At 44.5% G+C, this 13,405-nt stretch overlaps 1 long non-coding RNA gene across 2 annotated transcripts in view; it reads left to right on the forward strand.

Moving 5' to 3' along the window:
* Positions 1-13,405, forward strand: part of LOC110478376 (uncharacterized) — a 39,120-nt gene that overhangs the window by 500 nt on the left and 25,215 nt on the right. For both annotated transcript variants that reach the window (XR_014956200.1, XR_014956199.1), the window contains exons 1-2: positions 1-1,741; positions 2,310-8,133. The exon at positions 1-1,741 is cut by the window's left edge and continues 500 nt beyond it. This is a non-coding gene — a long non-coding RNA (uncharacterized LOC110478376). The remainder of the gene's footprint in view (positions 1,742-2,309; positions 8,134-13,405) is intronic.

The following is a 13,405-nucleotide window of genomic DNA, read 5'->3' on the forward strand; positions in this document are numbered from 1 at the left end:
AAAATCATCTGTGTGTTACCTTGGCAGTCGTCCTCAGAAATGGGAGGGATCGCTCGAAAATCAGCCTGACTTGGGGGTTTTCTCCCTTTTTTTTTGGTAATGAATGAAGTGTGGAGGGAAGGGAGGCAGCGGCGAGGGAGGAACTGCTCAGCCGCGCTCCCCGCGCCACTCGAGCGAGCGCTGAGCTCGCTGCCAAATCGGGCATTTCTGAGCTGCGAGGGAGCCCGGGCACTGAGCTAAGAGCACCAAAATCACTTCTCACAGCCCCTGCCATGGGTGTGATGTGTCCTCGCCCCATCCTCTCCCTGTGCAAGGCGTGCTGCAAACTCACCCTGGAGAGAGTTTTGCAGGAAATGGTAATGCTGCTTTTTCAGAACTGATTGGCAAAGGTGTTTTGAAAATGCTTGTCAGACATAAGATAGAGACAAAGGAGTTTCACTGGTTTGGTTCTTTAATTTTTTTTTTATTATTATTTCTAGGTCTCCACATAGAATCACAGAATGATTTGAGATGGAAGGGACCTTAGAGATCACCTAGTTCCAAATCACTGCTATGAACATCTTCACATCCAATAATGTCTGGAGTCTCTGAAGATGTAATTGGACTGGAACACTAATCTTGGAAAATTTTTTCAAAGCAAAACACAGCTGGGATTTACTCAGGACCTGATCCAAACTCCCCTGAGATGGTCAAGAGCCAGCTGGTGGCCTTAGCCTCTGACTCTCCTGTGCTGTCTGCAGTTGTTTCAAGCTCAGCTGATCCTCTCGTGCTGGCTCAAGGAAAGTGATCATAATCCTCAAAGTATTCTGGGGAGGATAAGAGCAGGATTTGATGCTACAGGAATTGTGAGTGGCTGTGGTTGGCATGGGAGATGTTGGCAAAACTTGGATCTCGCAACAGGAGCAGTGGTGCCACCTGGGGTGGGAACACCAAACACTGATTTAAGCTGGGCGGTTGGAGGTGTCTGCCTCCCATTGGCAATGCCAGGAATTGGGTATTTTTAAATATCTTTAGGTGCTGGGTAGCTGTTGGACTGGTTCTGGGTAGGGCAAGGTTGGGATGCTCCTGGTGGGAAAAGTCCTGTCAGTCCTTCAGTTGAGGACATCCCTTGAGCCATGGCAACAGTGAGAAATCTCAAGATCTGGTCAGGTGAAAAGTGCAACAGACACCAGGTAAAAACTATCAGGAATTCAGAATTCCAGCATGCAGATGCAAAAGGCACATTTGAATTTAATCCCTCGGAATTATGAGAAGCACAGAAGTCCCATTATAGAATGGCACAATGTATTAGCAGTTATTGGTGTTTAATCAAACCAAGGTACATCGTGTTAATGGGCAAAGTGACTGTTTAAACAGTTGTCTACTTATTAAATATCTAATTAAGGACATGCAAACCAAGTGATGAAGATTTTTGCACTAAACATGATAAATTGTGATTAGCAGAATGTTTTTAATGTGCTGCAGAGCAAGCCAGTTTTATTAAAAAGGAACAGAAGCCACCCAAATTTCTCCCAACAGCTTTACCTGTAATGACAGTGGTACCTCTGCAGGTCACAATAAATTGATTTTCTCCGTGTGTATTAACCCCCGACTGCAGTTTGGATCCTATTTTTTTTTTCTGTTTTTACAGCCTTTCTTTACAGCATCTTTTGGGATTTATCTCAAACAGGCCAGACAAGCTGGAAGTGACTTTTTGGAATCCGTCTCATGACTTTCTGCCTGGATTGCGTGTGATGTGAGTGTAAGTATTTTCCTGCTACAGCACACCCCTCCATAGGAATAAGTGCACTTACTTGACTCAATCAGCCATCTGTGACTCCATCAGCCACAGTGGAAACTAATGGTAATTGCCAATTGTTAACCAGACAATAGCAGATGCTAACTTTAATATCCAGCAGTGCTCTTCCGAGCATCTTTTATGGAGACATGGCCTCACTTTAATACGTGTTTTCTTTCCCCAAAATAAGGCAACTTAGTGAAGGCTGATTAGCCTAGGGAGCTATGTGACTTGAAGCAATGAACTTCCAGGAATGGCAGCCCATGTGCTGTTTCTGGGCCATAATGTCTAGAATGCGAAAATTTAGAAGACTGGATTTAAAATTCTTCTCCAAATGTAATTTTTTTTCACAAAGAGCCACGTCCTGGATGCTAACACGAGAGCGATGCCTTTCCTGGCAGTGTCCTTGCCTCCTATTAGACAATCAATTAGTCTCAGAACATTAAAAAGCAAAATGCTGCAACAGGATTTTCCACCAAATTCAAAAATATTTACTAAAGGATTTCATTGCTCCTGTTTATTTACACGGAAGCCTGAAGGCCGCACAACGTAATGCTGCTGCTCTGGCACCAAGACAGCTCTGCAGCCTCGGCCTCGAAGGACATCTGGAGTTTCTGGGTCGCCGTGGTTCCTTTTTGCAGAAATTTGCTCGCCGAAAGTAATGAATGAGCCCATTTTCACTTCGACTGGGGCCTGCAGTCTACGGGAGACATTAGGAGCAATTTGTAGTCAACGTGCAGGTCTGTTCCATCTAAAACATTATCAATGAGCTTGTCAACCCGAGCCTTAACCTTCTTTGTTATTTTCATCTGCTCCTCTCTCAGATGTCTCTCCTCGTAGCCATAACCTCTGAAGACTGGCAACAGGATGTCATACACCTGTTTTGCTCAAGGCTGGGACTCGGAGCCCTGCGCGAGGTTGTGTCGGCATTGGCTCGCTCGCTGCTTTGCTCAACGTATATGTCAGAATGTCAGATGATCGTTGTTGTATCTGCAGCTGTTGCATGAGCAGAGTGCCAGGGGCACAACTTTCCTGCAGTGAGCTTTAATTTGCTCTCCCCTCCCTGAAGAGCTCCCGCGCTTCACCTTGCTGCTGCTGCTGCTGCTGCAGCTGGAGGAGAGCTCAGCCCGCGTGCAGCTGAGGCTGCGGCATGGGAGAGGCAGGAGGGAGGCAGGGAAGCAGGAAGGCAGGGGTGAAGGGAGATGGGCAATGAGACTGGGAGGCAGGGATGGAGGCAGAGAGGCCGGGATGGAGGCTGGGGTGCAGGGATGCAGGCAGGGGTGCAGGGATGGAGGCTGGGGTGCAGGGATGGAGGCAGGGGTGCAGGGATGCAGGCAGGGGTGCAGGGATGGAGGCAGGGGTGCAGGGATGCAGGCAGGGGTGCAGGGATGGAGGCAGAGAGGCAGGGATGGAGGCTGGGGTGCAGGGATGCAGGCAGGGGTGCAGGGATGGAGGCAGGGGTGCAGGAATGCAGACAGGGGTGCAGGGATGCCAGCAGGGGTGCAGGGATGCAGGCAGGGGTGCAGGCAGAGGTAGACATGGAGGCAGGATTTGATGCAGGAATACAGGCAGAATTTGAGGCAGGGTGGCAGGGAAGGAAGCAGGAAGGCAAAGCATGGAGAGATGGAGGTGGGGAGGCAGACAGGGATGGAATCATGGATGCAGGAATAGAGGCAGAATTTGAGGCCGGGTGGCAGGGAAGAAGGCAGGCTGGGAGGGAGGGAGACAAAAAGGTAAGGAAACAGAGATGGAGGCAAAGAATCAGGGATGGAGACAGAGAAGCAGGTAAAGAAGAAGACAGGAAGGCAAGGAAGGAGGCAGGGAGGGAAGGAGGGAAACTAAGGCAGGCAGGGAGGCTCAGCACAAGCCAGGGCCCAACCTGGTGGAGGTGCTGCAGACTGTTATTTGCATCTTTGCTCAATGAGGCATTTTCCTAATTGTTTGCAGGAAGGAATTGTGAACACTGAGGGATTTATATTTGTGTGAGTCAATCTGTAGTATATTTGGATGCTGTTCCAACAGAGCTACTCATAGCCTAAATAAGCCATAACCTGCCAAGATATTCATGAGAGATCTGACTAGGTTTTTGACTGCTCTCAGAATTAGGTTGACAATCAAAACAGATGTAGAATGAGACTGCAACTGGATCGCCAAAGGCAAAAAGCTCCTGTCAAATTCTTTAAAGGAGGGAGCTGATAAACCACTGTAATACATGGGAATAGTGGACATTAGTGACTAGACAAGGACACATATGTCCACCTTGAGTTTTGCTTGGGACTGTGGATTTTTTTCTCAAATTAGGTAGCAAGGGCATTGGAAAAAAATGCTTTAAAATACACAGGTAGAGAAACTTTAAAAAGACACAGCATTGCTGCATGAATATTACAAAATGTTTCTCAGGGTTTTTTAAAAATAGGGGTTTTTGTGGAATTGCTGCATTGCTGAGTGACAAATTGGGAAGGAACACATCATCTGTAATTTAAAAGAAAAAAACAATAGAGAGTTTGATTAAAAAGCAACATGATTCTGTAGTACTGGGTATTGCTTGGTTACATCTATTATTAAGGGAGATGTGAAGCATTTTGTCTTTTACTTGAAATGTTAACTAAATCAAGATTAAATATATAAAACAGGTCCTCATCTTTAAGAAGTAGAATGGATGCAGTGGGCTAATGTGTACATCTGTATCTTGTCTAAGCGTTTCAACTCAATTCCTGCATCCAGGTCTTTGTAACAGAGGGAAAGGGAGAGTTTTTGTGGGATGAAACACAAGTGTGAAAGATATTGGTGGGAGAATAAAACAACAACTGGTTTGCAGCTGCCTGCTGGGCAAAATCCCAGTCTGGAAGGACATCTCTGGGTGCAGGGATCCATATGATGGGGCTTCATGGTGCTTCAGGATAGGGATGGCTGATGAATATGGAATGGCACCTTTCCTTGGGGAAAATGTTGAGTTGTTAAAAAGGGAGCCATTCACAGGGTTTGTTTCAATGAATATCCCACCTTGAAATATTATAGAACAAATCATAGAACAGTTTTCAAAATGTTTTACTAATTAATCATGTTTTTTGAAATAACCTTTGTTCTTCAAATGTAGCATTTAAGTGTTTTTTAGGTGTTTTTCAAGCAGAAAGACATTTCAGAATCATCTATAGAATATTTTAACTTCAGGAAGATTTTTAAGGATTTTTTTTTTTTCCTGTGCAGAATGCTGCTTGGCTTATTTTATTTCTCAAACAGCTGTGCAGGGGTCTGGATGGTGATGGAGTTGTCCTCCTTTCCCCAAAACCTACCTCCCAAATATTGCCACCCTCCCCAAATTTTTCTGTATGGAAGATAGAACATCCAGACCACACCTTGAATTGTCTGGCTCTGCTCAGGACCTGCACGTGCACGTCCTCCAGCTCCAGGCAAAGGGCTCTGCGTGGTCTCCTTCAGATTTCTGGCTGATCCACAGGAGCCAGAGCAGCTGGGAACGTGGCTGGCAGGAGCTGGCTGCCAGCCCGAGCCTGGCAAGTTGGCTGGGTGGTCACTTGGCACACGAGGGCCGTGGCACCGAGCTCCCCGGCGATGCCCAGCTGAGCGTTGGAGGACCCGGTCCCTGCTGGCAGAATCACTCTCCCTGCTCCAGCGATGAAGATGGATTGGTCCAAGTGGAGCATCAGGTCTTCAGGGCCAAAAATAAGCTGGAAATGTGAGCTCAGGCCATGCTGGCCAAGTCCTCCTCTGTACAGGCAGGACATTGTCCCATGGGGATCTTGGAGCACCTCTGGGCTTACAGAATCGCCTGGAACAAACTGTTCATGACATTTCTTTTGTCTCAGCTGCCATTTCTCTTCTTTCCAGGAGGATCTCTCCCCTTTATTAATACCTCTATAATCTGTTTAATTAAAATGAAATCTATTTTTGATACCTCACCTCCAGATCCATCAGCATATTCCCAAGTGAAGGAGGAATTCCCTCCACTGCAGCATGAGGCAATGTTATTTCTTGCACTGTATTTCCAATCAAGTTGGGCAACATTAACTTGTCAATTTTTTCCTTCATTAGTATTCAATGCTTTCATATCCTGGTTAGATCTTGATAGGAAAATATAAAAACATGTCAAGAGACTGGTTCTGTTACAAATGGAGTGCAAAAATGATTTTGGAGAAAGCCCATTTGTGTGTGATTTCTAGCCTAATTCTGCAAACCCTGGTGGTTTGGAGAGTTTAGCATCCAGAGGTTTGGGCGTTTGCCCAAACTAACCCTAAAAAGCAAACCTTTGGCTGCCTGCCTTTCAGTTGAGTGTGTGATATAAATAGCTGTGCTAGGAACAAACAAAGGAGGCATTGCATGGAGCAGCCAAGAGACCACGTGAGCCACTCCATCAGGCTGGGTTTGCTATCCCATTTGGAGACATGCTCCTACTTTCTCCTGGTATTCATGGGTGCCACAAAGCAGCAAGTCTTCAGCACTTTTATCTTTCTTCAGCTTCTGTGAAGACTTACTACTCAACTCCCCCAGAAAATAAACAAAAACAATTAATTTAAAAACTGCTCAGTAAAGTCCTTCTCATGTTGGCTTTGGTGGTTTTATTGTAGACCTGCAGTTTGAGATGAGGAGGACCACGATGTTGTTGTGAGACCAGACCAGAGAGGAAGGATTTAGATCTGCTTTATCCCTGCACCCCTGTTCAGGTGAAATGAGATGTGGTGTTTTCTTCAACATTTAACAGTTTTTAATTGTATTTTCCTAGGCTTGGTTCATGGATTGCCTGAAGTTCTGAATAAACCTTTATCTGTACACACAAGTTTAGCCTTGACCAGGCAATAGCCTGGAATATATTAACTGTTGGAGAAATTTAAAGCCACATGCTCAGGGAAATAGTGGAGTCACCATCCCTGGAAGAATTAAAAAAACTATAGATGTGGCACTTGGGGACAGGGTTAGTGGTGGCCTTGGCAGTACTAGAAGTCTAGATCTTAGAGAGCTTTTCCAAACTAAACAATTCTGTGATTCCAAGATTCTGTGGGTCTTGTTATGACTGTCCTGGTATCCATTTTTGGGGTGTTTTGGTCTGTATTTGTGTACAGAAAGCAATGTGGAAAAACAGGAGCAAACACCAATTTGCCTTTGAAAGGAAGGATTTCCAGGGAAACCAAGAGAAATCTCACATCCCTGGCAAAACCCCTGAGCATCCTCACAGCTCAGCTGGCATCCAGATATTCATGGGAGGTGTAGAAAGAATCAGGCTGCTTTATCTGCACCACATTTCTCGTGTTGCCCCTTTCTTTTTGGCTGCTCCTCTTTGATGAAAATTTGCTGTAAAATTGCGACTCCACCAAACCTTTCTTTCCCTTGTGTGCCTTCCCTGACCTCTGCTCCTTTCATTTGGCAGAGCCGAGCAGCCAGAGCCCTAAATCACCCCAGCAGCCATGGCTGGGGCACAGTGCCTTTCCCTGGATTCCAGCTGGCGGCGGCTCCCAACTCCTGTTTTCCCGATTCCCGCGGAGACAGAGCATTCTCACGCTGTCTAAAAGCCAAGGGCTGAGCTACTGATAAAAACCCTGATGGATGGTGGAAGGGCTTTTCCATAATTCCCCATTCCTAATCAATGAGTGCTTTTGACATTCCGGCAGCTCAGCGTCGGAGAATAGCTGTCGATAGTGGCGAAAGGAAATGGGAAAGTCTTACTCACTGATGGGAGTTGGTTTTTGATGTCATCACTCCTGTCACTCACTCACTGATAAATACAGCCCACAGTAACTTCCCTCCAATATGTAGAGCCATAGATTTGAAAATAAACATCAGTCACTTGAAAATCACCATGAAATTGAGGTGATGTTAACCCCAAGCAATGATGAGTCTTGGATTTTCTCCTGCCTATTTCCATATTTCACCCCCGTAAAGGACATGTGGGCGGTTCCTGTGCCATTTGGGATAAGGTAGATATTTGGATTACGAGGGCCTGAATAGCTGGTGCCTTGCCCTCAAATTGCTTTATGGACGGATCTGTGTGTCAAGTGTGCATAATAATGGCTGCAACAATATGTCACCTATTTACTGTGACAAAATTCTGATAACTTATCAACTCAAGCATTGTGCAGAACGGCCTTTAAGAGACGCTTTGCTCGCGATCTTTTATTCAGCAGCTAAGAAGTGGAACTGTGGGCGATGTCCCTTTTCTCTTGCTGGAGCCTGGCTCCTGGAGGTCTGGTTTCCAGAGAGCAGCGAGCGGGAGCATCCGCACCTGTGTCCCCGACAGCTGGCACGCTCTGCCCGTGCCACAGCCGCCATCTGTGCCAGCGCCACGCGCCACTGATGGGACTGGGGGGAAGGCAGGAGCAGGAGAGGGACTTCACACCGCCACAGAGGTGGGTTTGGGGACTGAAATCTGCCGTGGGTGGAGCGTCTGCCCCTCTTTCCTCACTGTCCTACCAAAGTTGTTGCTGGTCAGATAATTAATTACAGGCGTTCTGGGTGGATTTAAGGACTTTAGGTGCAGGGGGTTTTGTTTCTGTAGAGGTTATATGGAATTGTTTGGGGTCTGAGCAACCTGGTTTAGTGAAAAGTTTCCTCCCTGTGGTGGTTGGAATGAGATGATCCTTAAGGTCCCTTGCAACTCAAACCATTTTGTCATTCTGTGACTGAAAGCATCAGATATTTTTCTGATACATAAAAAGATCATTTTGCTATAGAAACTGAATTCCCCCAAAGAAAGAGACCATTCACAGATAAGTGTTCTTTTACATTGTGTGCAAGAAAGAGCTCAGCACTTCCCTGTAAAAGGAAGAGCCCCCCCTCCATCTCCACATACCACTTCAAGGTGCCAGTTGTCCAGGTCAAAGCCAAAGGGTTTTTCACTCGGTCCTGGAATCCTGGCAGTCTGTGTTGCTGCCTGGCTTGGCACAGACTAAAATCATGGCAGAGGACAACCTCTGCAGTTAGAATTGCAATAAACAAAGGTCCTGTGGTCTCCTCTCTGGGATGCTGTCACTCCTGCAAGGATGGAGATTGCAGAAGGAGGGAGGCACCAGCAAGGCTTCTGCTCCTTTGTGGGTGGGATGACCAGAGTGACCCTCTGTCTCAGGGGCAAAAGCTCTCCAGACCAGCCCAAAGGTGGGAAAACAGAACTTTTCTCTCCACTTTTGCTTTGTCTTCCCTTCAGATGCAGTGGGGCACCACGAGGGCATTGCAGAGCTGTTCCCAGCCCTGTGTGGTAAACGCTGTGGCTGTCAGTCCCCTTGGGGCGGGGGGAAATGAGCTCCAAACAAATGCTTCTCTGTAGGTGCAATGCACATAAGTGCATTTTTGGATCATGGTCCAAGCCTGCATCCTTTGTGAGACCAGGAATGTGCCAGGAAGAGTCAGTTTTTATCAGCCCAGCACCTCTCCATTGAGCAGAGACAGAATTGGGAGCACTGCACATCAAAGAGAGGGGAATTAATGAATGAGAAAACCTTGACATTTACACAATTTAGGCATGTTACTTTTATTTAAGGGTTTTTTTTTTTGTGCAAAGAGTGCAGGACCCTTGGTGAATAGACCTGTTAATGCCTCTTGCTTTTTGTGTTTATATGTGCCAGATCTAATAATTGTCACATCAACCTAAGTGAGAAACATCCAGACACGTCCATGGGAGAGGCCGTAGGGCTTTAGTTCAAGTGACTTCTGTTCCTCCTGGGTGGGGAAGAAGGAAGGGCAATAAACAACAGGAATTTGTTTGTTTCTCAGCACCAGGGTTTATCACGTGTAAAAATGTAGGACTTTGGAAACCATTAATTATACATAAAGTCAATAACCAATCTTAATAGAACTTAAAGTGACAAAAGCGATGACATTTAAAAAATCAGCTTCCCCATACCATGAGTCTGGGACCATCAGGGAAAGGAAAAAGGCTGGAAACACACTCTGGACATGCAGTAATTGCCACTGCCATTTTCTGATTTCATTAGAGAAAACTGCTTTCTGCGTAGGTAGATTAGGAAAGGGAGAAATTCTGGATAACAGAGGTCAGGTCTGTGTCTGGGATAACCTGTCCTTCAAACAGAGGAATTTGGGGTAAAAAAAGTATGAGGATTTGCTCTTTTATGATATTTTAAAACTTACATAGGAGCATGTTTTAGATGCGCTTTTATTTTTCCCCCAAAAAATGAAGCAGAGTCATGGTGGACAGATAGGAAAATAATGATGCTAATAGTAATATGAGTAATAGTGATAATTCCTGTGCACTGCTGCTGATTTCTAAAGACTGGAATCTGACCAAAATCTTACAATAATTAATGAATGCATCTGAGTTTAGACTTGTATTTCAGTTTGTAAAATATATAAGAAATAGATGTACCCATGAAAATCCAAGCTTTAAGAGAAATTCTATTGCCCAATTCATGCATTTATTCTAATTAATCTTATGCAAGGCTAAAAGGTCTGCTATGATGTCATCATTAATTTATATTCCTGCAGCACAGTTTATCTCATTTACTTTGTACCTTATTTTTCTCATGGAAGATCAAGAACCAATCCTTGGCCATTATTCTTGACGGAATCCATTTGAAACGAGCCAGAGGAGCGAGAAAAGAGAGGCGCCCACACATGCATGAGTCTTGCCAGGTTCTGGACCTTTTTTTTCAGCTGCCTAATTGAGGAAATATTTTTTGCTCTTTGTTTCCAGGGGGTGGGTTGGTTGGTTTGTTTGTTTTCTCAGGAGTGGGGAATTTCGGTCGGTCCTAGCCCTTGTTGCAGTTTGGAAGAGCAGGCGCTGGGGCTGTTAGCAAGTGACATGCCCAGGAATATAAAAGAGCACTACATCTTGGAGCTGTTTCCTGGTATTCCCCAGCATCCTTGTTTGTTGTAATTTGAAAGAAGCTATTGAGCTGAAAGGAGGGACAAACAATCTCCAGGCGGACAAAGCCAGGGAAAGCTGGGAGCAGCCAAATTTCCATGAAACACTCGTGTTCCAATTCATATTTAAATGTGCTCCTGAGCAGCTGGACAACCTTACTGTGGCCGGCCACAGCTGAGCGTTGTAGCCAAGGAGAAATCACAAGCAATTTGCTGAGAGCAGATGAAAGGTGTGTGTATTTCTGTCCTTTTAGTGCGAGAGAATAAACACTGAACTCGTGCAGGATGTCAAGATGTTGGGCAGAGTTTAAGTGCAGCAGAGCAGATTCCCAGGGCTGTGCATTGGCAACGTTTCCTTTGTTGTCATCCAGGTTATGCTGATTTACAGTGGCCAAAGATCAACACAAATATGGTTGTTTCTGTAACTAATTTTGATGGCCTTCTGCTTAATGATTTTTTTTTTTTTTTGAGGGAAATTATTATTTCTTACAAACTCGTCTAGGCAGCAAACAATCAAATAATCATTTAATTCCTGAAGGGCTGAATCCTGCAGCCCTTATTAATTTAAAACTTGCGTGGAACACACCTGCAGAAGAGAAAGCCTGGGTCAAAAGTGCCTTTTTCCATATCCTAAACTGACCTCGGGCTATCCCAGTCGGGCAGATCATCACTGTAATGGAAAGCAGCCCAAATTCTCTCTAATTTGCATCTTGTACGTCTCTAACTGAGCCACCTTGGGGCATGAAGGTGCTTTTGCAGTCCCCTCGCCCCACTCCTTGCCCTACTGGAGGTGCCAGAGAGGGCTCTACATGTCCTAAATAACCCTTTTCCATGAGGTTTGCTCTTCCAGAGGCTGTGCTGGTATCTTTGAAGGCATTTTGTCCACAACCAACTGGCACAGAGCATCCTTTGTGCAGAGAAAAGCAGATTTCTCCAAGACTAAAAGAAGTTTTTCCACAGTACAAACAGGCATGGGTTATAATTTATCAAGTGATGTTCCTGCAGGTTTATTGTGAATTAATGTTACCATTTGCTTTGAATATGGTTTAATGTACTTTAGAGGCATAACTTAATTTGTTCTTTGTCCTTGAATCTCTACACTGCAGTCACTTTTATTAAGAAAAATATCAGGAATTACTAAGAATGTCAAAAAATTGCTTCTCACAAGAGCTGGGTCAGGTTAAAAAGTTTGTTGCACAACATTCTTTACTCTCTTTCCCTACTATATTGTTTTAACCATGTGTGAGCTATTTGCTACAGGAATCAAGCAGGGTTTGGATGATTTTCCTTCCCTCTAGGTTGATATTTTTCAACCTATCTTTTCCCTATTTTAATTTATTTTTATATCACATTAGAAGAAGTGTGTTCACTTATTAGGCTTTGCCTCTGTTTTTTTACTGAGGTTGGAGTGTGCGGAAGATTCTGTGACGATAAGAAGATGCTGAGAGTTCCTATGGCATTGGAAATATTAAAATAATCAAGAACTGGAAAGAATTAACTAGCAGCCATTTTACACCCCAGTGTGAGAGCTAAAACCAAGAGAGAATTTTCATGGCTTTACTTTGACACCTTGGAAGGCAGAAAAGATTTGTGTCTCCAGCTTTGTCCCCGAGCTTCCAGCAGCCACCACCCAGTCCAGGATCTGGGGTAAAGACAAGTGCAAATGACTGAGAATCCCAGAATCCCAGACTGGTTTGGGTTGGACGAGAGCTTGAAAAGCTCATCTCATTCCACCCCCTGCCATCAGCAGGGACACCTTCCCCTAGACCAGGCTGCTCTAAACCCTCTCCAGATAAATTGGGTGGATAAATCAGATGGATAAACCATCCCATTTAATGGTGCTGGGCTGATGGCTGGACTTGGTGATGGTTGGTCTCTTCCAACCTGGATGATTTTGTGAATCTCTGATTTCATTGTCCAGGATGTCCAATGTTTATACACAATTCCATGTCCTGTTTTCCCTGAAAAAGCTGTGCTGTAAATTTCTCATTACAACCCCAGACTATTTGTGTGCCTGATTATCACAAATTCACTTAAAATCTTTTCCATTTCTATTGACTTACTTTATTGTCTCTACTCACCTTCTGCTGCTGAAGATATTGTAGACTTAAAAACTCTGCAATCAATGGCTGACTAATATTTCCTCAGTTAATTTTTGAGATTTAGCTTTCCCATCTATAAATCTGCAATGAGAGGAACAATGAGAGGAACAGTAGAAAATAACTATTATTCAATTTATTGCTTGAATATAAAATTAGATATACGAGCCACTACCTTCCACTTGGATAAAAATGTGGCTGAGTTGATTCTCTTTGTCTGGCCACGGTGCTCATCAGGAAACACTCAGTTATTTTTGGATGGCTACCCCAAATTCCTTGCTTTGGGAATTAGAGCTTTGAGAGAAACCTGAGTAGCTGTTTCATCCAGCAAGGGATATTTCTCCAGTAGGAGCACAATAAGTCCAGGACCTGCCTCTGGAATTGGTTGTTGGACTCAGTGAGCAGAGTGAAGCTATGGGAAAAAAAACCCAAAAAATTAAGCTTGTGCCTTAAAACCTGAATTTGGCTCCTCCGGTAGTTAAATGGCCCCTGATGGCTTATGCAACACTTTGCATTGCAAATATGTTATTTTGATTTATTTGGAGAGTGGAGTAGGACTGAAAGGGCCAGGAGTCTCTCTGTTGATTTTTGATGAGGTTAAAATTCAGTATCTGAAGTTCATTTTTATTAACAACTAATTTTCTGGCCAGAAAAATATCTGTAGAGAAAAATTAAATAATAAAACAGCCCAGACTGGAAAAGAAAA

This window comes from Lonchura striata, chromosome 6, assembly GCF_050655825.1.
Source record: "Lonchura striata isolate lonStrDom1 chromosome 6, ASM5065582v1, whole genome shotgun sequence".
In the NCBI taxonomy this organism is placed as follows: domain Eukaryota; kingdom Metazoa; phylum Chordata; class Aves; order Passeriformes; family Estrildidae; genus Lonchura; species Lonchura striata.